A 27,539-nucleotide genomic window follows, 5' to 3' on the forward strand; every position below is an offset into this window, starting at 1 on the left:
GTAGATAGAAGTTCTAATCCTAAGAAAAAGAAGTACTGTAAATGTTTGGAGAAGGGTTCTAAATGTGGATTCCTCAAAGTAGCATTTGTATTCAGGGCCATTGATGAAAGATATATTGTATATGTGACAATTTCAGACCCTTCCACAATGCAAAGAAAGGATTTATTTGCATGCTAATGTATGTCAAAGGATAAGTAATTCCTCCCCTTCTTCTCCTGCTAAATACTGATCACAAAGCTTAGATTCAGTGTCAAATAAATCTCTGAAAGCTGGTACTCCAAGTCACTGCTGGGAAAGAGAAAAGCTTTATGCCTCTAGCTGGGCCTGTGGACAAAGCCAAGGTTTCAGTCAAGTATAAGGCTCCCATTCCAGCTGTGTACTCATCTCTCTCTGTGACCTCAGACAAATGACTATACTTCCACATTCTTATTTCTTTGTCTATAAAAAATGACAAGGAAAGTTTGTTGGGGCAGGGGCGGGGGAGAATCTCAATGTTCATACTCAAACTATAGATCAAATCGTTATAATTAAAACCACAACATAAACCAGTCCCACAGACCTATAGCAGATGCCATAATATTATATCACTTGTCACTAAAAATCTGCTTATATTCCATCTGGTGCTGACACAAAGGTGATGTATTCTTTAACCAGCAAAATAAATCCCATTACAGTGTATTACTGGCACTGTTCTTTCCCTGTATTTTTTTCAACCCTTTAAAACAGAATGATCTTGGGGTGTCTGAGTGCTTCAGTATGTTAAGCATTTGACTCTTGATTTTGGGTCAGGCCATGATCTCACAGTTTGGGGGGAAGGAGCCCCAAGTTGGTCTCTGCACTGACAGCTTGGAGCCTGTTTGGGATTCTCTCTCTCCTTCTCCCTCCCACTCTCTCTCTCTCAAAATAAATAACTAAATATTCAAAATAGAATGATCTTGTGGGAAGCACGATAAAAATGACTGAATAGACAGGATGTGAAACTTCTTTAAGAGTGAATAAGTTTATTCAAAATTCCAATTCTACTTTTCATATTCTCTGTCATCCAAGAATGTGAAGGAAAATAAACTTGGATTATGTTTTTAGTAAGAATAATGAAAGAAAATGTTTCTAGTTCTAGTCTGTGAATATCCAGGTATGTGACCTCAGGCAGTTATGACTGATTAACAGGAAGGAATATTATATAGTTATTAATTATATGTATGTATATACATATGAGGCTTTATAATAACATTGAGAGTAATTATAACATTAAGGTAAAAAATCCTTTAGAAGATTTTTTCCACTTTTAGTAACTTAGGAAAGTGTTCATATAACATTAAGTGAAAGGGAAAAAAAAGGGTACAAATTATATGTTAATTATGATCTCAGCTTCCAAGACTAAAAAATGCTAAGATTAGAAGGAAGCCCACCAGAATGTTAACAATAGTAGTGTTATTTATTATGGTGGAATTGTAAATGATGTTTCTCTCTTCTTTCAACTATTTTCTACATGGTAATATTCTCTGATGCTCATACCTTCGCTTATAATCATAAAAAAACTATTTATAAAACAAAAAAGATAATGTGACTCCTATGCAAAGAGAATACTTTAGCTTCCATCTACTAATTTCTGCAAACAGTAGTGACACTTATTCCTGGGAATGCTCAGGTAATCTTACACACCACCACCATTTCAGAATCAAAAGATTAGTGATATTCCATGCCTTGCAAAAATTGATTCCCAGCTCGTCCTTATTTTTTCTGCTCATTACTGGAGTCAAGTGATGCAGAGATCAGTGTTAGCACAGAGGGGATAATTGCCCTTGTCGTAGACCAGGAAACCATCAACTCCAGTGGAAGAGATGGCTGTGGGCAGCAGCGACATGCTGGGAAACACCTTATTAATGAACCACAAAACAGCTTCCTCAATGACCAGCAGTCGTGTCTAGCAAATGTATCAGCAAATCTCTGTGGCTTTATTACCCAACCCTCTTCCTATAGGAAACCACCTCCCTCTCCCACAGAGGAATCCTAAGCAGTCAGCGCTGGAGCCACCACAATGGCACGCATGCTCCGATAAAAGCTCTCCCACGTATTTCTGAAATTTACATAAAAAGCTCTTTGCTTGTACAACTATAACCCATTGCTTCACTTATTCAATATTTATAGAGCACCAAGTTTGTGCCAAATCAAGGAGACAAGCATATCTCTTCATGTAAAACATGAAAGTGTAAAACAAGCAAAATTTGAGTCACTCTGGCAAGCAGTATCTTGAAGTTAGAACTTGAAGTTTGCCTGAAGGCATTATACAAAAAGGTCGCCTTTAGACTCAGACAGACGCGGGCTTGAATCCTGACAGGAAAAATATTAATGGTTCGAGCCAGTTTGTTGACAAATGTTTCTTAGCTTTGACAAAGAAGCAGATAAGATTGCCAACATTTAAAATCCCTGGCAAATCATTGTGATTCTCAAAAATATTATTTGCCTTTGGTGTTAGTAACATATATTTATTAACAATTCAAGATGATAATAAGAGCATGTTCTGGAAAAAAAATCATTACTACTTCAAGAGCTCACAGAAAAATAGAATAATGAATATATCTGATCGGAGCAGTATACCCCTGAAGAACTTCGACGGAGAATAGCTCATTAATCCCTCAGTTATTTGTAATAGACTGAAATCATTCCAAACTTTTAACATTTGTTTTATCTACTTCTGGCAGAAGCACTAATTTCAGCATAGAAGCCCCCCCCACCCCAAATAAGTTAAAGACTGTAAAGTAAGGTATCATACTAAAACCACCTCTCTCTGATCAATCCAAATTACTAGGAAAAAAAAAATTTCACATACTGTTGAATTTTGGTGAAAGCCAAACGTGCCAGAAATAGGCAACTAACTTAACCTGCTTGAACCACACCCATCAAGGAAACAAGAGTTGCTTTGTATCCTCATTCATTGTTGTCTAGATAGTAGGACATAGCAAGTGTTCCTGAATTAAAATAGAAGGGATAAATAAAAGAGAGAAATTCCAGGCCCCATGTTACTGCATTCTGCTGAAGGTGAGGGTAGAGATGCGGCAGGAATGAAGCTTAAAGAAGTCTATAGGTTCCAAGCAGAAGCATTTTGTGTTTATGCAACCATTCTATTTAAAATCTACAACATATGCATGACCTAAGTGATTTAAAGATGAGAAAACCAAACTAGATAGGCATTGAGGGACCTCACCAAGGTCACTCTGCAAGAAAGTGGGAGGCAGAGTTGATAACTCAGTTTTCTGATTTGCAGGCCAGGGTTAATTCCCACCCTAACAGACTTCTTGTCAATGGACTAAGCTCAATATTTGGCAGACTGGAATAGAGAGATTTAGTTGTATGTGTTATATTATGTCCTATAGCATATGAAATGACAAATTGGTTTGGGTAGCATCTTTAGAGTTAGTATAAACAATAGGTATCAACAAAGTACCATGAAGAGATATGTAAAGAAATCGCATGTGGAATTTATTAAAGCATCATTTAGGTAATAAATCATCAAGATTACCCTTTCTAGAGAAATGAGCAAACAGAAAACAAAAACAAAAACCATGATTAACTTTCTTTCCTTGGATGGCTTCCCTTCAACCTCAAATGCATTATTTTACGTCTTTCCACATTTCCCCCACAAAACTCACTGACATTCAGATTAACTAAAATGTGGGAAGCCCACTGCTGAGAGTGAAGGAGAACTCTAACTCTGTTCATAGCTTTTCACTTGCTCTTTTCAGGATATGACAGGATCTAGATCAAGGAAATATCTATCAGTACTTTGAAGATAACATCCATGTGCTCCTATATACACAGTTTCAGTAGAGGCAGGCCCTGACCCTTCCTGACCTCTACAGCCTTCTTTTCCTTATAGATAGAATTATTTGATCCCCACCTGCACACTCTCCCCCTTTCTCCCAGTCTAAGAGACCAACCCTAACATTTGGCAGAAAAGACATAAATAATGTCACCTCTCTATTCTGGTATTCATTATCCTATGATACTTGCTCCTAATTAGGTCATGTATTTGCATTCCAGTCTGTATGCAGAGTTGAGTAAATCATGTCTTATTTTCCTTTGGACTTTCAGGACCTAGTATATTGATGGTATGCAAGTTTTATTCATTAAGTGTTTGCTGAGTGACTGATTGACTGACTGACTGACTGACTGACTGACTAATTGGACTAAGCTTCTGCCTTGTTGGTGAAACCCAGTCACCACCAGTTTGGTGCCTTAGTCCCTGTTCTAATCCTGGTTGGCTACCTACCTAGCCCTTGTAGGACTCAGAGCTGTTTTTTACTCCTGGAAATTCACTTGCAGACATTAATTCCCACCCTTGAGCACTCTACTGACAAGTTTTTGACAGTAGTACAGTTTGCCTAGTTTCTTGGATGTCCAAATGTTATCTTTCCCTTGCTCCGCCATCACTCTGATATTCTGACTTGCCAGGACTGCATCAGCCTGGGTAAGATCTCCTGAAGGTTGTCTTTGCCTAGGCTATCACTTTGGTGAGTATATGGTATAATATTAGATGTCTTTTGTTTATCAATTAGCTATTATAATTGATAAGCACAACCACCTTTTTTTTCCATAAAGATGAAATGATTACATCTGACCACAGGCCCATTCCATTTACCTATAAAACCTGTAACTATCTAAATTACATCCGGGTTTCATGAAGTAATCTGTTAAATGCAAAAAAAAAAAAAAAAAAAAAAAAGAGAGAGAGAGAGAGATAGGCAAAATAAATTTTACCTGTCCAGACAATGCAATTAAGTAACCTTAAAACTCCTAATTTTTCTTAACAAAGTCGTGTGTGTGTGTGTGTGTGTGTGTGTGTGTGGTTTTTGCTTGAGTAAGTTGAACAACTATCTCTACCTTCTGCATTTCTTTCTGGTTTAAACAATAGGTCAGTCAACACATTATTACCTCTTATTGAAAGTTTTAATCTTAAGCTCTTGCTCCATCTTATTTCCCATAGAGTCAAACAATCTAATGGGCTAAAGCAAATTGCCAATTAGAGAGCTCCTTTGTTTTAATTTACCAATGGCTCAATTCATCAGAACTCGTAGATCCAAGTATTTTGGCCCTGACCACCAGGAACTCACTCCTAAGACAACATCACAAAGAAAAAGCAACCTATGCCGGCTCACTGCCTACAAATAATAAGGCAAAGACTTAGAAAAGTCCCTAGACCTTGGGAAAATCAGAGAAATGTGTTGCCTTGGCAAAAGAATGGACAACAGTGTCACCAGTTTTTCAAAATTCTTTCTGAATCATTGAGTAATGAGTTGTTTTAAGAGCATTTTCACTTGCTAAGAGGAAAATGACTCATGGTTTCAAAGACAAGTTGGTGCCGAGATAAAGCAGGGCAATGTTTCTATTTTATCTACCTCAATGCTTTAAACCTCAAACCAGTGGTTTGGAAAAACTGCTTAATCTTCCTCAAAGGTCCATATTAGCACAGGGATCACCGAGTTCATGTTTGTCCATTTAATGCCACAATCTGCCACCAGCAGTGGCCAAGCAGAGAATTCCTCAGAGGAAAGGGTGATGTTTGTTTCTTAACATATCTTGTTATGAAGATGAAATAACCAAGTGAAAATATTTCCTTTTAACCATTCTTTACCACGTGAGAAAATGTAAGAGATCAAACTTGATGTTGAAGGATAAAAGAATATGAGATCAATTTTCTCCTTTAACTTCAAAATCTAACTAGGTCACAAAATGTTAGTCTGGATAATTTTAGTTAGGTCAGCCTTTGCCATTATCTTGATTTATATAAAGTCCAGGGGAACTAAACTATTGAGTTCATATGCAATTATGGTAAACTATGATGATTACATTTAAATTTATTTCCATGACTGATTAATATGGAAAGTCATAAAAGCAGAAAAATTGATGGAGAGAAAGAAATAAGAAAGAAAGAAAGAAAGAAAGAAAGAAAGAAAGAAAGAAGAAAGAGGGAAAGAAAGAAAGAAAGAAAGAAAGAGGGAAAGAAAAAGAAAGAGGGAAAGAAAGAAAGAGGGAAAGGACGGGAGGAAGGAAGGAAGGGAGGGAGGAAGGAAGGAAAGAAGGAAAGAAGGAAGGAAAGAAGGAAAAGGAAAAGAAAGATGGATGGATGTAGTACAATAGTCATTTGATTGCTTCTAATTTCCATAATGCTTCCTCCTGGAGTAGATCAGGCCTTTTTCTCAGGTGTAGAGGGAAAATCTCTTCTGCCCTTTTCCTGTGAGTGCAATGCATCTGTCACTGGGCCAGGTGGGAGGGAATATTTGGAAGCACCTAATTGTGGCTGCCCATGACCCACATAGCTTAGGAACTAAACAACCACAATCGATAAATGTACAGATTTTCTCATGATATTATATCATTATATATATTTAAATACCTTCACACCAGTCATTCAGACAGAGTAGCAAAATTTTAAAATTCGCCTACTACTTGCTTCTTGGCCTTTACCCTTGAAAATCAAGCTAACATGTGCACTGGCTCCCTGTATGGAACCATGGGGACCAGAGGCAGCTCTCTAACAAATACCTGATAGTCCCTCTCCAAAGAAAACTCTTTGAAGGGGTGAACAAACAAGTGACACCACTATCTCTCAACTTTTACAGGAATAGGAAATAACCTAGTACCTTGTTGGTTCTCTAAAGACAGAAGCCAAAGGTAGGGTCAGGGACTTGACTTTTTCTGTATCTCACCATTTTCCTCATTGTACCAAAAGAACAGTTTGTTAGAACTGGAAGAAATAATGAAAACAAGATCAGAGATGACTAAAAGACTGGACTTAATTAAAAGAATAGGCTTGTAAGAAAATAATTAAAGCACTAGTTTAAATGAGAGCAGAATAGCCATATGTATTGAGAGGAAGAACATAAATGGAAAAGAGAGAAACAACATCATGCATAGAAAGGTATAACAATAAAAGATGAGATTTATTAATAATTAAGTTAAATTAGTATATTCTGCTTAATGCTATACAGGCACTGTTGTTTTTAATCCTCACGACGACCTGGAAAGGTATTACCATACTTTTATAAATGGGAAAACAAAGACATGCAGAGGTAAAGTAATTTGCCCACACAGCTAGAGTTAGTGTAGCTGGAATTCAAATCCAGCCTGTCTGAATACAGAGCCCACACTTTTAATCACAGCACCATATTGCCTCTCAGAGTCTCACCTTTTTTTACTTAGAAGCTGTGCGACACTATCCATCTGCCTCAGTTTTCTTCATAAAATGCACATTAATACATTCTTTGTGTTTGTTTATGAGCTTGGGCAGGGTACAGCACTATTCTGAAAAGGCAGTGTGAGTAATGGCTAGAATAGAGCAGGAATCAGACTGACAGGGTCCAGTTCCCAGGTCTGGTCTGCTCCTTGCTCTCTGCACGACCTTGGAAGTTATATAACCTGTCTGTGCTTCATTTTCCTCCATTAAAATGAGGTTGTCAGTTATTCTTACACAATAGGCTTGTTATGAGAATTGAGTAAGTTGGTGGTGGTGAAGTGGTTTAAACAGTGGCTGGTTCATGATAAGTACTAAATGCTTAGGCTAAATAATTCTTAAAATATGGCTAAGTTAAGGCAAATAAGTCTTTAAGCTTCAGGATTAACTGGCTCCTTGTTTAACAATCAATATTGGGTCTCTATATAACCTGCATTTTTCCTCTGTTAATTTTTTTACCAGAAATTTGATCTAAAAAGCTAACTTCAGAGGTGCCTGGGTGACTCAGTCTGTTAAGACCCCAACTCTTGATTTTGGCTCAGGTCATGATCTCACAGTTTGTGAGATCAAGCCCTGCATCAGGCTCTGCACTGACAGCATGTAACCTTCTTGGGATGCTCTCTGGCTCTCTCTCTCTCTCTCTCTCTCTCTCTTTCTCTGTCCTTCCCACATGTGCTCCCTCCCTCTTTCTCGCAAAATAAATAAATAAACTTAAAAAAAATAAAAAGATAACTTCATTTTAAATTTCTATAAAGGAGTTAAATATGGTCTCCAGCACTCAGTCCTTTTCTTCCTCTCAACACTTTCTTCTATGTTGCTTCTATTCTCAGACTGGTCCCTGTCTGTGAGGTAGTTCCCAGCACTGCAGGCTTCCCTCAGCATCCTACAGCTAAAACTCCCAGAAAATAGTTTCTCATTACTGATATGTACCCCTGAGTCCCAGAATTGACTCTCATTCACCTGAATTGGATCACATGATGATTCTGGAACCAATCACTGGCACCAAGGGATAGAATGTGCTGATTGGTCAGTCCTCAGTCACTCGGCCTAAGGAGAGGTAGAGTCAGCCTCACCCAAACCACACAAACCACAAGCAGGAAAATGATTATATCTTAAAGAAAATGAAGGTGATGTTATGTGAAAAAGGAGTAACCAATGCTAGAGAGACAAGACAATAAATTTCTACTAAAATGACTGATGATATTTTGTGCCACATAAACACACACACACACACACACACACACACACACACACAATTGCAATGGGAAATAGAAAACTTTGTTCCCATATTTTGAAAAATAATGACAGACTCTATGCCAAAGTTAAGAAATTCTGATGATTTTGTTCATATGGAGTTCTCCCCCACTGAGAGAAAAGATGCCTTTCATAAACAGAAAAATTTTTATACAGATGTTTTACTCTGTTTTAATGTTTTAATCATTTGCAAATTTTATTTGGGAACTCCATTAACCTAGTTCCTTTTAGTTATCTTATAAAGATGAATGAAAAACTCAAGGAAAGGAAGACTGACCGACTTGTTGAGAGTTCAGTAAAACCACGTGTTTGCTTTGTTTTGTTTTGTTTTTTATTTTTTCCGTGATGACTCCTGGAAAGGAACCACTGGGATTTATACTTCTTTCCAGTCCTTTCCTTCCCCAGAGTGAGATCATACCTCATTCTGCCCTCATGCATTTTCTTTACATTAATGCCTTTTTTCCCCACATAAATGAAAACATTAAATGCATCCAGAAAAATTGGAGAGGATTAAGACAAAGAAATTTTATTGTCAACATTGACATAGGAGAAATGTTACTGTTTTTGTGATCTTTTTAAAATGAAAAGGAACAATGATTAAAAAGCCAGTTTTTGTTTCATTTCAGGAAATCTTAATAGAGTTAAACAGAAGCACAAGATAAAAGTGGTGTTTGGAACCCCCCCCCCATATTCTATAAAGTGGCTAATGTTGTCATACTATCTTATCTAGGAATTTTCTGTGTTCCTCTAAAGTGTCAACCATCACATTTAGAAATTTTTATCTTCTACGGTTGTTTACTTCATCCTTTTCCTAAGTTGCTGGAATGATATCTCTAAAGAGTTACTTTAGATAAAATCTGGCATTGACCCTATTTCAAAAATGCAGGCAGTTTTACAGGCCGTGGTAAATTCTTCACAGCACAAAACCGACACAACATATTAGCTTTGTGCAGTGATAACCTAGGAGCCCATAAAGTGTACTAAATACCAATCTGTTCACATTTCCTTGGCGCCCCACTGGGCCTCCCTAATGAGCATGCATTCCCATGTGCACACTCAGTAGGCAGTCCTTCCTCTGACCTTCTCCACATCTTACTCTCAAGTGAGGTATAAGAACTGTGGAGCTCAGATGGGTCAGTCCCCGGCTCTGACTTGTTTGTTGTGTGTGTTATCTCCTCTACTATGTATCTTTCCACAGGCAGGGCATAACAAATATGCTGATATGTTTCTAGGAGTAAAGAAAAAAAAAACCCCAAATCCAAATCCCCCAGTTTTCATGTAATTCTGTAATTCTAGATCTTAAACAAACAAACAAACAAACAAAACAAAGTCCATGATCCCTCTTGTTGTTAAAGGGTGTAACGGTTTAGCAGCTTGCTCAGCCATAATTTTGCCCCTCTCATGTGTCTGGAACCTCTGTCTCATAACTTTCAGGAAATGTCTCATCTAGTTAATCACCCTGACTTTCTGGGGGAATTAAAGAACCAGAGTAGGAAAGATGTTTTCTGTGATTCATCGGCATGTAATTTAGAGAAGGTAAATTGTTAGAATAATCGTTAATAGTGTGTAAGAAATCCTGCCTCGCCTCATCCTGTATCTTATGCAGAAACAGAAGTCCTCAGGTCGGTAATAAGCACTTCAGAAGAAATATAGGAGTAATGGTAACTTTTCGAAAATTCTATAGCCGTGATTTTAAAGACAGCATTCTTACTTGAGACAGCGGGCTAAAGTGTGAACAGTCATGCTAATAGACTCATTTTTTTTTTTTTTTCCAGTGAACCATCCATCAGTGGAGGTTTACTTGTTTGGCACCAGCCAATTAATAACCTTAGGGCTGCTCTGAGGAAAAAAAAACAATGTCTTTGAGTGTGCCAATGGATACTGTGACAAGCTTGAAGAAAAGACAGCTTTAAAAAAATGTGAGAGGATGAAGGCTGTGGGGAGTGAAAGGAATGAGAAGGGAAGGGAAACAAAAGAGGTAGTAAAAAAAGGAAAAAGAGAAGCAAGAAAAGGGAAAGGATAAAGGAATATAAATGTGGCCTACATAACGGTATCCTTGACAGTTTAAACAAGCAGCTGTTCACGGAAAGAGAGAGTGCCAGACCCAAATACACAGGAACTGTGACAGTTCTCAGTCCTCTGTATCCATGTGGGAGACTTTTTCATTTCGACTAACCCTAAAGGTTTGGATCTCTAGCCCAAATCTGTTATAAAATCTTTCCATTGTCACAATACAATTCACAACAACAACAACAAAAACAGAGTCATACCTACTTCGCTTCCTTCCTGAATAGGAAGGAATAACTTCCTGAATGACTTAGTTCAAAAACAGTTAGGTGGGGTCTTAGGGAGTGAGTAGTTCATGTAGGGTGGGTAGGAGGGGCTGCAGTGGCCTGGTCAGGGCTAAGAGCTCAGGTGCTTGGTGAGGCGAACATCTATCTGCACAGGGAGTGGAAGCAGGTGGGCATGGGGCCAGGAGATGAGTTACATACAGAATTGATCAAATAAGTAAATATATTGGGAATATAGAGAAAAATGGGAGTCAGCTTTCTCCCCATCACAGAAAAGGCAAAAACTAGAATGAATCCTGTGGTGTTGGGTTGAATTTGAAGGTATTGGTATAAACAACATGGTTTCTGATAGGTAGATAGATAGATAGATGATAGAATAGATAGACAGATATAGGCACTGTAGTAGCCAGCCTCTAAATGGCCCCAATTTTCTGGCCTCCAGGTATTCATACCTTTTTGTATTCCCTCTTCCATACTGAACATGGTTGACCCATGTAAACAGTAGGATATTATGGAAGTGACAGAGTGAGGCTTTTGAGGGTACGACATAAAAGACATCTGCCTTCCTCAATATTGGAAAGTCCAGCTACCATATTACGATGATACTCAAGCGGCCCTGTGGAGAAATCAATGACATGAGAAAATGAGTTCGTCTGCCAACAACCGGTCCTGGCTTGCCAGACCTGTCAGTGAGCCACCTTGAAAGTGGATCCTCTAGCCCCAGTCAGACCTTAAGAAAACTGTAGTCTTGGCCAGCGTCTTGATAACGATTTCATGAGAGGCATTAACTAGAATCCCCAAGCTAATCCACTTCTGAATTCTGGACTAAACTGTGCAGTACTAAATGTCCATTGTTTTACTACTAAGTTTGTTATGTAGCAATAGATAACCAATACATTTGTGAATATATGTATGTATAGAGATTACATACTTAAATGTATTTCTCAGCTGTGTCCATTGATGGGGTCTGGGCACAAGGACACTTCAAAACCAACAAGCATTCCAAGTGCCTAGATCTTGCTTCCTAAATACAATTCTCTACTAAAAGGAAGCAGGGTTCCCTGAGGAAGTAGCTGACTTCAGGACTAGAGCAGGGAAAATCAAAGATGAGCCTAAATATTTTATTCAATATAGCAAGGAAATGGCTAAATAGTTATGCATCAGAATGAATAATGACAGTAAAATATTATAACCCATTGAATAGAACAGGAATGCACAAATTCCTATGATATAAATAAATAAATGGAAAAAATGAATTGGGAGGAATAAATTCTTTACAGTAGAATGCCAACTAGTAAACACAGGAGGAATGGTGAAATCAGAAAATAAGCATTTGGCAACTATCACTGTGACAATTAATTCAGCCAAGAAACATCAATGGATGTTAAAATTAATGAGTGCAATTTGACAAGAAATGGAATATTTACACAGTCTCAACTAAAAATGCTTATTAATTGCGAAGAAGAAAAGAATGACTTTTCAGTGGAGAAATCTGGCAGATACCACCTAAACAAATTATTAAAATTAACATCACCAGTAAGGTGACAAACTGAAAACATGTACCACCTAATTGGATGCAGTAAGAACATAAAATCATTACTATGGTAATCCCAGCGCTAGAAGAAGCACAACTTGAGTGTAATCATAAGAGAATATTAGATAAACGTATATTTAGAGACATTTTATGAACTATCTTGAGAAAATCGTCAAAGTCATAAAAGTAAAAAGAGACCAGGGAAAAGTTTCTGATTAAAGGATAACAGAGATAACAGCTCACTAAGTGCAACATGTGATCTTAGATAAAATTATTTTAACTAGAGGAAACATTATTGGGACAAATGGCAAAACTTGAATGGCGTCTGTGATTTACATGGTAGCACGTATCAATATTAATTTCCGGACATCAATGAGATTACTATGGTTATGCAAAAAATTGTACTTATTTGTAGAAAACAGACATGGAAGTATTTGGAACTTCTACTAAAGTAGTTGGAGCTTATAGGAGATTTTACCAGCCACTTGCTCAAATGGTTCAAAATGAAAAAGCTCTCAAAACTATTCTTTCTACTTTTTTGCAGAAATATTATGCAAAATATTATGCAAAATATTATGCAGAAATATTTTGCAGAAAAATTATTTCAAAATACAAGAACAAAAATGAAACACACTGCAGATCTGAGAATCATTGGCCTTTATTTGTCAGAGAATATAAAGGCAATTCAGAGACACACAATACTAAATAGAAATACACAGAAATGGCATGAATAGCAGACATCATACACAGATAAAGTGCCAACAACAGCAACAATAAAAGAGAAAGTAGAAACATAGAGAATAGATTCAAACAGAGACATCCATGGAATTACTTAGTGTCCCAAGAGGAAACAGATGGTGTAGTCAAAATAGAATAATTTCATGAGAGTTTATTTACAAAGAGACATTTGCAGAGATGTGGATTATTGTAACCTTACATCCAAGAGTCAGGAATAGCCTCATATCCAAGCTATTAAGAGGGGAGGGAACAGTGCAGGAACCCAGAGAAAGAGTCATTCCTGCTGTCTGGAGAGAATCAGTGACTCTGTTGGAGAGACATGGCCAGCTGGAGGAGACCTTGCAGGAAGGGTGCCAGAGCCTCCCTCCCTTTCCTCCGTCCAATCTGCTTCCAGGGCTTCCCATTGGCAAAACTTAGCCAGCAACCAGGAGCCAAGGGAACCCAGTGATGTAGCCTGCATGAGTCAGCCTATCTGGGCAAAAAGCAAGGTATAGATAAGTCAAAGGTAAATTTGAGGGGGTCAGTGGCAGAGATCTGACCTATCTAACCTTAAATAAATGTAATTAAGAACAGCAACATTTAGCTCTGTAGAAATAACTATCAATAAAGACTCCATATTTAAAATATTTGAGGGGCGTTGGTGGCTCAGTCGGTTAAGTGTCCGACTACGGCTCAGGTCATGCACACTGTCTCTCTCTCAAAAATAAAGACAAACAAACAAACAAATAAATAAATGAGAAAATTTCAGGGAGACTGGAAATTCTTTAAAATGTATAACTTCCGGGCCTGAGGAGTTAAGAATTGGTATGCCACTCCATCCTTCTCTTCCTAGGCCAGAGAAACCTCAAAATCCCAGTGTTGCAGGTGATGTAGGTACAAAATAGTGGAACCTCCATTAGCCTGCTTCCCTCAGTGACTATGCACAGGAGAACTTTCCTCATCCCAGGTCACCAAGTCTTTCTGGACATAAAATATGGATAAGATTAACCCTTGGTTGTATAAGCATGGAGATTTCAGAGTGTCTTTTGTGGCAGCTAGCATTAATTTTCCCAATAAATGAATGTGGGATAGCAAAAATCTAAAATATGTGAATATGCTTAGTGGTAATAAACAGCAAGACCACTGAGATCAGAGGTGGAAAAGAGAACAATATATGTTTTACTGTGGTAAAATGTTTAGTCTTTTGCAGTCAGTGACTTGGGTGTCAGCTCACATGGGTATTGAGCCAGAAATTTCAGAGTAATATGGTAGAAAATGGAGACTTAGAACTATATATTGGTGGCTTTTTGTTGCATTTAGCAAGATATTGCCAAAAAGAAATGAACTCAGAGAAAGTTGGAAAGCAGGCCAGAAGGGAATTATAGGGAAAGACTAGAAATTCAGAGCCTTCCAGATTGGAAAGTCAACTCCTTGTATACCTCAAAAGTAAGACACAGGACAAAAAAAAAAAAAACCTTCTAGTGAAAAATACTGAATAAAAAAATCTTAGGTGATTAAAGTGCTTCTAGGCAAAGTCAGATTAAAGGTATAATCTTCCAGTTTAAATTCAATAGCTTTAAGGCATTCCAGAGAAAGAGAAATCAAGGCATAGGCATGAAGAAGCAAAGAAATAGAGCAGATCTGAGAACCAGGTTTCAAAAGAGTGAGGTTATTGGTACATAAAATTTTGTTAGTAAATAGACCAGAAGCGCACTTTTAAGGGAATGAATTGCCAAAGAAACAAGAACTTTGACCAAAAAGGCATTCGACTTAAAACCAGTCTTGAACCTCCAACCCTCCAGACAAAAATGGGCTGGAAAACTATTCAGCCCCCAAGGAGACAATATGCCCCCAGTGCCCACTTCAGATCCAGTGAAGAACAAAAGGAAATGGGCACATCCTGCAAAGACTCATAGACAAAAAGTTCCCTCCACAGAACAGAGTCACAGCCCAATGAGTTAAGGAAGCTATCTGCCACTCACAATGTCCAGTCAGTGGGATTCCAGAACTTGCACAACTCAGTGGCTGCTCACTGTCTGCACTCTTCACTCTCCAAATCAGCATGTCTGCTGCTCTTATCCTGTCTTTTTTCCCCCCATTGCCATCTATTCAGAAGCAGAAAGAGATGGAAAAACCTGTCTTTGTGGTTCCTAAGTCTCCAAATGAGAGGAACCACATCTGGACCTGACAGGCAGACTTTGATGGGACACACACTGAATCACTGCTGAGGTGATACAAAAGAAGACCAGAATTCTTCACATTTTTAATATTTTAAGCTCTTTTGCTATTAGAAGTAAAACACGTATTTTTTATTTTTAATAACTTTATTGGAATTTGAGACACATTTGGATATGGTAGAGAATCAAGGTGGAATATCCCTGTTTTGAGTCCCTGATCAAGAGGGAGGAAAATTTTGTGTAACAATAAAAGCTGATATTTCAGATCCCAGCCTGTTACCAGATGCATGTTCCCTGTAGCACTATGCCCTTAGGGATGAGATTAGTTAAGCTTCCTTTGCTTACATATGACCACCACCCAACAACAATTAACTTAAGCAAAAAAAGAAGTGAGTTGACTCCTCTAGTTAGGAAGCATATTGAGATAGGTCATGAACTTGGAAGAGAAGCCACAGTGACCAGTCACTCAGAGACTGGATTAGTGCCACCACGATGTTTGTCTCCATCCAGTTCTTATTTCTTTTGGTCCCCTTCTCTTTACATGTTGACTCCTTTGTTTTCTACTCCATGCAGGGTGTTTCCATGCATCAGACAGGATGGCCACTGGCAATCTGGGTCCACATCCTTATAGTTTACTAAATGGAAGAAAGCAATTCCTCTCCAATTCCAAATATAAAGTTCTGGGGGAGAATTTTGAGTGGCCTGGTTTGGTTGATTATGCACAACTCTGTGAAAAACTGCTCAGGTGGATGCAGCATTATCATTGGCTTGGCCTGAGCCATGTTTTCAAATGTGCCTGGAAAGGTAGAAGATAGGCATGCAATAATCAATAGTGTACCAAAACGATGTAAATGGGACAGGAATTCCCCCAAGGAAAGGAAATGCTGTGGCTATAAAAAGAAAGATGGGAGGGGCGCCTGGGTGGCGCAGTCGGTTAAGCGCCCGACTTCAGCCAGGTCACGATCTCGCGGTCCGTGAGTTCGAGCCCCGCGTCAGGCTCTGGGCTGATGGCTCGGAGCCTGGAGCCTGTTTCCGATTCTGTGTCTCCCTCTCTCTCTGCCCCTCCCCTGTTCATGCTCTGTCTCTCTCTGTCCCAAAAATAAATAAACGTTGGAAAAAAAAAAAAAAAAAAAGAAAGATGGGAAAGATGAGTGGACAGAAATAAGAGCCACCAGACTCCTTTATGATAACCTAGATACCAATAGCAATGCCTACCATGGACTATACCAAGAAAGCATACCTACAAGGAGAGACATAGACACTTCCATCCAGGGCATGTCTGACTTTGGTCAGTTCTAATGGTTATTGAGACTCCTTCTCATGGCTTCCCCAATTTGACCTACTCCAATTCTTTAGTGGAATACACAGATCCCCTGAGACAGGTAGTGAGATTATAGTGATGTTCTGCCTCCTTCTCATTACTCTTCTAGACTTGGGAGTGACCCCAAATTTAATTCACAGGCTGTCTTCAGCAGTAGACACACAATATTTACATAAGCCTCATATACATTATGATCCAACAATTAAATGCTTTGTAATTACCAAATACTTTCTGATAGCTCCACCAAATTAATGTTTCTACAGTGCCACTTTGTGTCACCCCTTGATTAAAAACACATTCTAGTTTCTCTAAATCCTCCCAAGTAAACCACGAACTCTAGGCCTTCCAAGCACACTATAATCCAGGCCCCAAATATCTCTGCAGTCTGAGCTTTCACTACTCTTTTATTCATGCCTTCCTTTCCATCCAAAGTAGACTCTTCCCTGCTTCTAGCATACATATAATTTTTTCATCCCTCTTCATTCATTTACTAAATCAACATATGTTGTTTTTTTTTTTTAACATGCCAGCTTCTGTGGTAAGTACTAGAAATGAAAAGGTGAATGAAACATGAACCCTATCATCAAAGAGTTCACTGTAATGTAGAAGAAACATACATTGTAAATAATTATAATTGTCTGTGAAGCCTGTTACAAGTGAGGTATGAGGCAATTGCTAGACTAACTGACTATATGGAAAATTAGGGAAAGTTTTCCCTTGAGTATGATATTTTTGCTGGGACTTATAAGTGTGTTTGCCAGGCAGAGAGTAAGAAAGGGAATTCCAGAGAGAAGAAGGTATGCAAGAGTCCAGCAATGCAAAGATATATAGCTTGTTCAGAGGGGTGCCTGTGTGGCTCAGTCGGTTAAGCGTCCGACTTCAGCTCAGGTCACGATCTCGCGGTCTGTGAGTTCGAGCCCCGCGTCGGGCTCTGGGCTGATGGCTCAGAGCCTGGAGCCTGCTTCCGGTTCTGTGTCTCCCTCTCTCTCTGCCCCTCCCCCATTCATGCTCTGTCTCTCTCTGTCTCAAAAATAAATAAACGTTAAAAAAAATTTATAGCTTGTTCAGAAAAATACAAGTGTAGTAAAAGCTGCCTTAGTTAATGTGCACTAAAACAACACTGGAGATTAAACAGGGCATTGTATTGCCTGTGTAAATACACCAGCTAATGCATAGGATGTGCTAAATGCTTATAGCTAATAAGTTACTCTCCTATTCACCCATAGAATTCTATAGCTGCTGGTTGAGTGTTTGGTTTATTGAGTCAGTGGTCTCTTTTCTCAAATCTGTTGTACTTCTTGTCATAATTACAGAACTGAATTAAGTGTTATGGAAACCAGGGTTTTTCAACCTCGGCACAATTGACGTTTTGGGTCAGAAAATCCTTTGTTGTGGAGGGCTAACCTGCGCTTCATAGGATATTTAGTGGCATCCTTGACCTCTCCCACCAGAGGCTGGGAACATCCTCCCCTGAATTGTGACAACAGAACACGTCTCCACACATTGTTAAATGTCCCCTGGAGGGTACAACAATCAACACTGATAGAATTGGGCCACATTATGAAGAGCCTTGTGTATGAACTTTATTCTTTAGGTGTGCAATTAGAAACACTTAATGTTTTTTTAGTAGTAGAGTAGCATATATGGCATTGCTTTTCAGAGGATAAATTAGAAAAGGAGGAAGACCTATTAAGGAGGCAGTTGCCATTGGGTAAGCAGGAAGTAGCAAGAGTTTTGGTAAATACAAAGGAAGTAATGGTAAGAGGTAAATTGAAGAGAGATTTTTTGGAGGCAGGCAGGTTCATTCACTCCACCTGGGATTCCTCTCCACTTTTTCTTCTTCCCTTTGCTCACCTATTAAATCCAACCCAACTTCAGGGTTCAGTTCAAAATTTATGTTCCCAGATTAAGCCACAGAAAATGGCATGTTGTCCTCTGAACCATATAATTCGTTATTGTAGCTTAGGGAAATTTCTGATATTGTTAACTTAATGCCCAGATAATAAACCAGATTGTGATCCTAGACTATATAACCTCTAAATATAGGACCATATTTTATTCATATTTGATTTCCACCCAGTGCCCAATTCCATGCTTTCCAAATAGCAGATGATGAATGTTGTTTATTGAATAATTATGGAACTTTAGCCTAACTTGCTCCAACAGATTTAATGTGTCCCTTGAATTCTCCTAGCTGGAAGCATTGGAGAGTTAGCCTAAATTAACCAGCATTGCATTCTTTACAGATCTGTTTCCTGCAGTTTCTATCTACTCACATCACTAAAGGAAGTTCATATTCATTAATCTTATAGATTTTCTTATAAACTGCCTCCATGAAGAAACTCAATAAAACAACACCCACATGCTCCCTCCAAAAGAAAAGAAAAGTAACCAGAGGCCAGATATCAAACTAGTGAAAAATGATGTTGAACTATGGTAAATGACATATGAATAAGTGTTAAGCAAAAACACCCAACTGGATTTTTCTCAAGGTAAATGTTTTTTTCCTGGCCATATGAATCACTAAGACCATTACTCACTGTATTCTCTCAACTGTATTCTTATTCTGTATCTCATTGCTATCCTATTAGTTTCCACCAACAAGTGACAGGAAATATTAATTGTGAGCCAAAGCTTTAATTACATATTAGAAAATAAGGTACCTTAGAGATAGATCTTTAGTGATTGAGGGCAGATATGTAAAATCAAAGTGAACCTCAGCCACTCTGTGCGTGTGAATTGTCTTTCTGCATCAATGAAAGTGGCCAAATTGTTCAAATCGAGTTTTCTGAGTGTGTACTTTGAGCTTCACATACTATTGGCAAAGCAGGAAGTAAGAAAAAAAAAAAAAAAGCCAAGGTTTCTGCTAATAATGATCCTACAGGGGAGAGGAAGGAAACAGGCTTAACTCTTATCAAAGGCAGCATAAGGACTAGGAGTGAGATGGCTTTCCTGCTTAAATCTGCCTGAAACTTCTTTTTGTGCTATTTCAACTTATGGACCATCTTGGAGTTTTACATATGCTGTCTCTGTTCCACGCCAGATAACCCATACATCATACCTATGTGAATTTTACAAAATTAACCCACGCCCACAACGTCTTTGTGCATGCAGTGAGTTAAGGTCATGATGATGCTAGAAAAAATAAGTGAATACCAGATTCATCAGTGCTTAAACATCCCTTGGCCATTTCTGTCAACTTCGCATCAGTCTCTGACTTCTAGCCTTCCCTTCAGTCTCTGGCTGAAGTTGCTCTACCTGTACTTCTTTCTCAAAGCAAAAATAAAATAAATAAAATAAAATAAAATAAAATAAAATAAAATAAAAAATAAAGTTCTTACTGTTACTTTATGCAGAGCATTCCCACCTTTTAAAAAATTTTTAAGTTTATTTATTTTGAGAGAAAGAGAGAATACAAGCAGGAGAGGGACAGAGAGAGAGAGAGAGAGAGGAGAGAGAGGGAGAATCCCAAGCAGGCTCCAAACTGTTAGCAAAGAGCCTGATACGGGGCTCCAACTCACGAACCAAGAGATCTTGACCTAAGCTGGAACCAAAAGTTGGACACTCAATCAACTGAGCCACCACGGTGCCCCCCCGCTCCTTTTTTAAATTCTGCCTTTCTTTCAGACTCTGCTCAGGAGACTCTCTTTTCACATTCATGAAGGTATTTTCTTAAGCACATGCAGTTACTTTCAATAACTGAAAGTCTAGTACCAGCTGTTAATTGTTGGTGTTTATCTGGTTCCATCTTTTTTTTTTTTAATTTTTTTTTAACGTTTATTTATTTTTGAGACAAAGAGCATGAATGGGGGAGAGGAAGAGAGAGAGGGAGACACAGAATCAGAAGCAGGCTCCAGGCTCTGAGCCATCAGCCCAGAGCCCGACGCGGGGCTTGAACTCACGGACCAGACCGTGAGATCGTGACCTGAGCTGAAGTCGGACGCTTAACCGACTGAGCCACCCAGGCGCCCCTATCTGGTTCCATCTTAACGAGCAATACCAAATGCCAAACTACTGGTAATCCAATGTAAGATTTCAGAACTGAGAGGACTGGAGGATCGGCAGGACATTATTCTTTCTGGAAAACAGAGATAACCTAACACAAAGAAAGAAAAAGATAGAAGGCATGGAGGAAGGAATATACATGATCAGGAAAGTAAAGACACTAAGACACTAAAGACACTAAACTGAAAACCATATGGTTTTAAAGATGGGGCAGGATAAAGCTGAGGACCAAAGATTTTGCATATCCATTTGAAATACTAGTGTTTATTTGCCATCAATTAATATTTACGTAATAATATTTTTTTTTAAAGTTTATTTATTTTTGAGACAGAGAGACAGAGCATGAACGGGGGAGGGTCAGAGAGAGAGGGAGGCACAGAATCTAAAACAGGCTCCAGGCTCTGAGCCATCAGCCCAGAGCCCAACACGGGGCTTGAACTCACGGACCGTGAGACAGTGATAGGAGCTGAAGTCGGACGCTTAACCGACTGAGCCACCCAGGCGCCCCATTATTTACTTAATAATATTAATGACAAAAAAGTAGTAATGAAACAAGTAGCAATATGTGTTATGTGATAAGCACTGAGCTACATTCTCGAGTTACAGAGATGAACGAAGTACCATATTTTCTTGGTCCTTAGATACATGCTTTCCCCCAAGTGTTAACACAGTAAAACCTTGGATTGCAAGTAACTTGTTCTACGAGTTTTCTGCAAGAAGAGCAAACATTTCTAATAAATTTTAACTTGATAAATGAGTGACGTCTTGCAATACGAGTCATATGTAATGCCAAATGTCACGTGATCACAACTGAGCCAATGGTTCTCTCTCTCTCTCTCTCTCTCTCTGTGTCTATCTCACTGCGGAATTGTGGGTGATCATCTGTCATGCTCAGATGCTTGGTTGCAGGCCATGGTGTTTGGCAGAGATCAGTGATTTTTCAGAACATTGGAAGGTTCAATGAAGGTTACAATTGGCGCTAGTGTATTTTTTTTGTCACTTCAAAGCACCTATGGATGGTCCTTTGCTTTTTCATACAAGGGTAAGCTTAGGAATGCTTTGCTTCATTCTAGGTCAGGCTACCTGCAGGTAGAGACCCTTTCCTCTGCTGCCTTATCGCCAGTTACATTAAATACAGTATAGGACCAGAGTTTATTAATATTGTACTGTAGTCAACGTCTGTGATAGTGTATACAATGGCACCCATGCAGAAAAAGATTCTGTTGAGCCAATAGATAGCAGTGAGTCCATTAATGATAGTGAAAGTCATCTTACACAATAGCTGTCCTTTCTCTTGTGTCCCTCACACCAGCCACGAAGGTTTTCAAAGGTAAATGCAGGTTCATTTGTTTATTTTTCTTTCAATTTTGTATTTTCTTTATTATTATATTACAGTATTGTAATCATTTTTATATGAAAATTTTGGGTTGTCGAGCGAATCATCTGAGTTTCCATTATTTCTTATGGGGAAATTCGCTTTGATATACAAGTGCTTTGGATTACTAGCATGTTTCTGGAATGAATTATGCTTGCAAACCACCAAGATTTTACTGTACATCTGAAATTAGAATTTATCTTAACTTTTCGGCTCTATCTGTTTTTCTGATCATTAAATAATGAGTCTTTAGATTTATGGAAATATGGTAATTCCTCAATTCAAAATGCTTGCTTGCAGTTTAAAGGACGTATCACTGAAGGCAATTGAGGGAGAAATAATAAAAGAGTTATTCTAGTCAAAGGTATCTAGAAATGGCCGCCTAAGATGACTGGAGGTTACTTGTAGCGAGGAGCAGAGTTAGACACGACACGAAGTAGTGGAAGCCTGGCGCAGGGTTGATGTATCAAAGGAAAGGCAGGAATGGACATATGGATAAATGTGTGTTATTTCAAAGAATGAATAAGCACATATCACTGCAATTTTGAAGAATTTGAATAAAAATTGAGAAACTGCTAATTCTTCAAATATGGCTGACCAGGAAGATAGTTCATTGAAAACTGCAGACAATTCAGATTCAGCATGTGAGGCACTAAGTTTTGCTCAAACATTGAATAACCAAATGGAACAACCCAATAAATATTCAAAAATATTTTAGAGAACAAAGATTTAGAAATAAAAAATTTTATGGTATAATTCCCTTTCACTTTGCATTATACTAATACGTAAATAAATTGCCATAAAATCATTGTCATCTTCCTCTCCTAATATTCAAAACGATGGTGTGTCTGGTATACTGGGTAGTTGGGAAAATGTCTTTTTCCCAAGAAAAAAATATATATAACAGTTTTCCATAGTAAGACTGCATTACAAACAACCTAATCATAATAATAAAATAAGGAAATTTTAAAATATTTTACATTGGAAGATGGCGGCGTAGGAGGACGCTGGGATCACCGCGCGTCCTGCTGATCACTTAGATTCCACCTACACCTGCCTAAATAACCCAGAAAACCGCCAGAGGATTAGCAGAACGGAGTCACCGGACCCAAGTGCAGACGAGAGGCCCACGGAAGAGGGTAGGAAGGGCGGCGAGGCGGTGCGCGTTCCACGGACTGGCGGGAGGGAGCCGGGGCGGAGGGGCGGCTCGCCAGCCAAGCAGAGCCCTCGAGTCCGGCTTGCAAAAACGGAGGGGCCTGACGGACTGTGTTCCAACAGCAAGCGCGACTTAGCGTCTGGGAGGTCATAAGTTAACAGCTCTGCTCGGAAAGCGGGAAGGCTGGAGGACAAAGGGAGGGTGAGCTGCGGAGCCCCCGGACGACAGAGCTCAGTTTGGCGGGGAACAAAGGCGCTCGCCAGCGCCATCTCCCCCGCCCATCCCCCAGCCAAAATCCCAAAGGGAACCGGTTCCGGCCAGGGAAATTGCTCGCTCCGAGCAAACACCCAACTCTGTGCTTCTGCGGAGCCAAACCTCCGGCAGCGGATCTGACTCCCTCCGGCTGCCACAGGGCCCCTCCTGAAGTGGATCACCTAAGGAGAAGCGAGCTAAGCCTGCCCCCCCTCCCGCCGTGCACCTTGCCTTCCCACCCCAGCTAATACGCCAGATCCCCAGCATCACAAGCCTGGCAGTGTGCAAGTAGCCCAGACGGGCCACGCCACCCCACAGTGAATCCCACCCCTAGGAGAGGGGAAGAGAAGGCACACACCAGTCTGACTGTGGCCCCAGCGGTGGGCTGGGGGCAGACATCAGGACTGACTGCGGCCCCGCCCACCAACTCCAGTTATACACCACAGCACAGGGGAAGTGCCCTGCAGGTCCTCACCACACCAGGGACTATCCAAAATGACCAAGCGGAAGAATTCCCCTCAGAAGAATCTCCAGGAAATAACAACAGCTAATGAGCTGATCAAAAAGGATTTAAATAATATAACAGAAAGTGAATTTAGAATAATAGTCATAAAATTAATCGCTGGGCTGGAAAACAGCATACAGGACAGCAGAGAATCTCTTGCTACAGAGATCAAGGGACTAAGGAACAGTCACGAGGAGCTGAAAAACGCTTTAAAGGAAATGCAAAACAAAATGCAAACCACCACAGCTCGGATGGAAGAGGCAGAGGAGAGAATAGGTGAACTAGAAGATAAAGTTATGGAAAAAGAGGAAGCTGAGAAAAAGAGAGATAAAAAAATCCAGGAGTATGAGGGGAAAATTAGAGAACTAAGTGATACACTAAAAAGAAATAATATACGCATAATTGGTATTCCAGAGGAGGAAGAGAGAGGGAAAGGTGCTGAAGGGGTACTTGAAGAAATAATAGCTGAGAACTTCCCTGAACTGGGGAAGGAAAAAGGCATTGAAATCCAAGAGGCACAGAGAACTCCCTTCAGACGTAACTTGAATCGATCTTCTGCACGACATATCATAGTGAAACTGGCAAAATACAAGGATAAAGAGAAAATTCTGAAAGCAGCAAGGGGTAAACGTGCCCTCACATATAAAGGGAGACCTATAAGACTCGTGACTGATCTCTCTTTTGAAACTTGGCAGGCCAGAAAGAATTGGCACGAGATTTTCAGGGTGCTAGACAGCAAAAATATGCAGCCGAGAATCCTTTATCCAGCAAGTCTGTCATTTAGAATAGAAGGAGAGATAAAGGTCTTCCCAAACAAACAAAAACTGAAGGAATTTGTCACCACTAAACCAGCCCTACAAGAGATCCTAAGGGGGACCCTGTGAGACAAAGTACCAGAGACATCACTACAAGCATAAAACATACAGACATCACAATGACTCTAAACCCGTATCTTTCTATAATAACACTGAATGTAAACGGATTAAATGCGCCAACCAAAAGACATAGGGTATCAGAATGGATAAAAAAACAAGACCCATCTATTTGCTGTCTACAAGAGACTCATTTTAGACCTGAGGACACCTTTAGATTCAGAGTGAGGGGATGGAGAACTATTTATCATGCTACTGGAAGCCAAAAGAAAGCTGGAGTAGCCATACTTATATCAGACAAACTAGACTTTAAATTAAAGGCTGTAACAAGAGATGAAGAAGGACATTATATAATAGTTACAGGGTCTATCCATCAGGAAGAGCTAACAATTATAAATGTCTATGCGCTGAATACCGGAGCCCCCAAGTATATAAAACAATTACTCATAAACAGAAGCAACCTTATTGATAAGAATGTGGTAATTGCAGGGGACTTTAACACCCCACTTACAGAAATGGATAGATCATCTAGACACACAGTCAATAAAGAAACAAGGGCCCTGAATGAGACATTGGATCAGATGGACTTGACAGATATATTTAGAACTCTGCATCCCAAAGCAACAGAATATACTTTCTTCTCGAGTGCACATGGAACATTCTCCAAGATAGATCATATACTGGGTCACAAAACAGCCCTTCATAAGTTTACAAGAATTGAAATTATACCTTGCATACTTTCAGACCACAATGCTATGAAGCTTGATATCAACCACAGGAAAAAGTCTGGAAAACCTCCAAAAGCGTGGAGGTTAAAGAACACCCTACTAACGAATGAGTGGGTCAACCAGGCAATTAGAGAAGAAATCAAAAAATATATGGAAACAAACGAAAATGAAAATACAACAATCCAAACGCTTTGGGACGCAGCGAAGGCAGTCCTGAGAGGAAAATACATCGCAATCCAGGCCTATCTCAAGAAACAAGAAAAATCCCAAATACAAAATCTAACAGCACACCTAAAGGAAATAGAAGCAGAACAGCAAAGGCAGCCTAAACCCAGCAGAAGAAGAGAAATAATAAAGATCAGAGCAGAAACAAACAATATAGAATCTAAAAAAACTGTAGAGCAGATCAACAAAACCAAGAGTTGGTTTTTTGAAAAAATAAACAAAATTGACAAACCTCTAGCCAGGCTTCTCAAAAAGAAAAGGGAGATGACCCAAATAGATAAAATCATGAATGAAAATGGAATTATTACAACCAATCCCTCAGAGATACAAACAATTATCAGGGAATACTATGAAAAATTATATGCCAACAAATTGGACAACCTGGAAGAAATGGACACATTCCTGAACACCCACACTCTTCCAAAACTCAATCAGGAGGAAATAGAAAGCTTGAACAGACCCATAACCAGCGAAGAAATTGAATCGGTTATCAAAAATCTCCCAACAAATAAGAGTCCAGGACCAGATGGCTTCCCAGGAGAGTTCTACCAGACATTTAAAGCAGAGATAATACCTATCCTTCTCAAGCTATTCCAAGAAATAGAAAGGGAAGGAAAACTTCCAGACTCATTCTATGAAGCCAGTATTACTTTGATTCCTAAACCAGACAGAGACCCAGTAAAAAAAAGAGAACTACAGGCCAATATCCCTGATGAATATGGATGCAAAAATTCTCAATAAGATACTAGCAAATCGAATTCAACAGCATATAAAAAGAATTATTCACCATGATCAAGTGGGATTCATTCCTGGGATGCAGGGCTGGTTCAACATTCGCAAATCAATCAACATGATACATCACATTAACAAAAAAAAAGAGAAGAACCATATGATCCTGTCAATCGATGCAGAAAAGGCCTTTGACAAAATCCAGCACCCTTTCTTAATAAAAACCCTTGAGAAAGTCGGGATAGAAGGAACATACTTAAAGATCATAAAAGCCATTTATGAAAAGCCCACAGCTAACATCATCCTCAACGGGGAAAAACTGAGAGCTTTTTCCCTGAGATCAGGAACACGACAGGGATGCCCACTCTCACCGCTGTTGTTTAACATAGTGCTGGAAGTTCTAGCATCAGCAATCAGACAACAAAAGGAAATCAAAGGCATCCAAATTGGCAAAGATGAAGTCAAGCTTTCGCTTTTTGCAGATGACATGATATTATACATGGAAAATCCGATAGACTCCACCAAAAGTCTGCTAGAACTGATACATGAATTCAGCAAAGTTGCAGGATACAAAATCAATGTCCAGAAATCAGTTGCATTCTTATACACTAACAATGAAGCAACAGAAAGACAAATAAAGAAAATGATCCCATTCACAATTGCACCAAGAAGCATAAAATACCTAGGAATAAATCTAACCAAAGATGTAAAGGATCTGTATGCTGAAAACTATAGAAAGCTTATGAAGGTAATTGAAGAAGACTTAAAGAAATGGAAAGACATTCCCTGCTCATGGATTGGAAAAATAAATATTGTCAAAATGTCAATACTACCCAAAGCTATCTACACATTCAATGCAATCCCAATCAAAATTGCACCAGCATTCTTCTCGAAATTAGAACAAGCAATCCTAAAATTCATATGGAACCACAAAAGGCCCCGAATAGCCAAAGTAATATTGAAGAAGAAGACCAAAGCAGGAGGCATCACAATCCCAGACTTTAGCCTCTACTACAAAGCTGTCATCATCAAGACAGCATGGTATTGGCACAAAAACAGACACACAGACCAATGGAATAGAATAGAAACCCCAGAACTAGACCCACAAACGTATGGCCAACTCATCTTTGACAAAGCAGGAAAGAACATCCAATGGAAAAAAGACAG

This window comes from Lynx canadensis, chromosome C2 (assembly GCF_007474595.2).
Source record: "Lynx canadensis isolate LIC74 chromosome C2, mLynCan4.pri.v2, whole genome shotgun sequence".
Taxonomy (NCBI): domain Eukaryota; kingdom Metazoa; phylum Chordata; class Mammalia; order Carnivora; family Felidae; genus Lynx; species Lynx canadensis.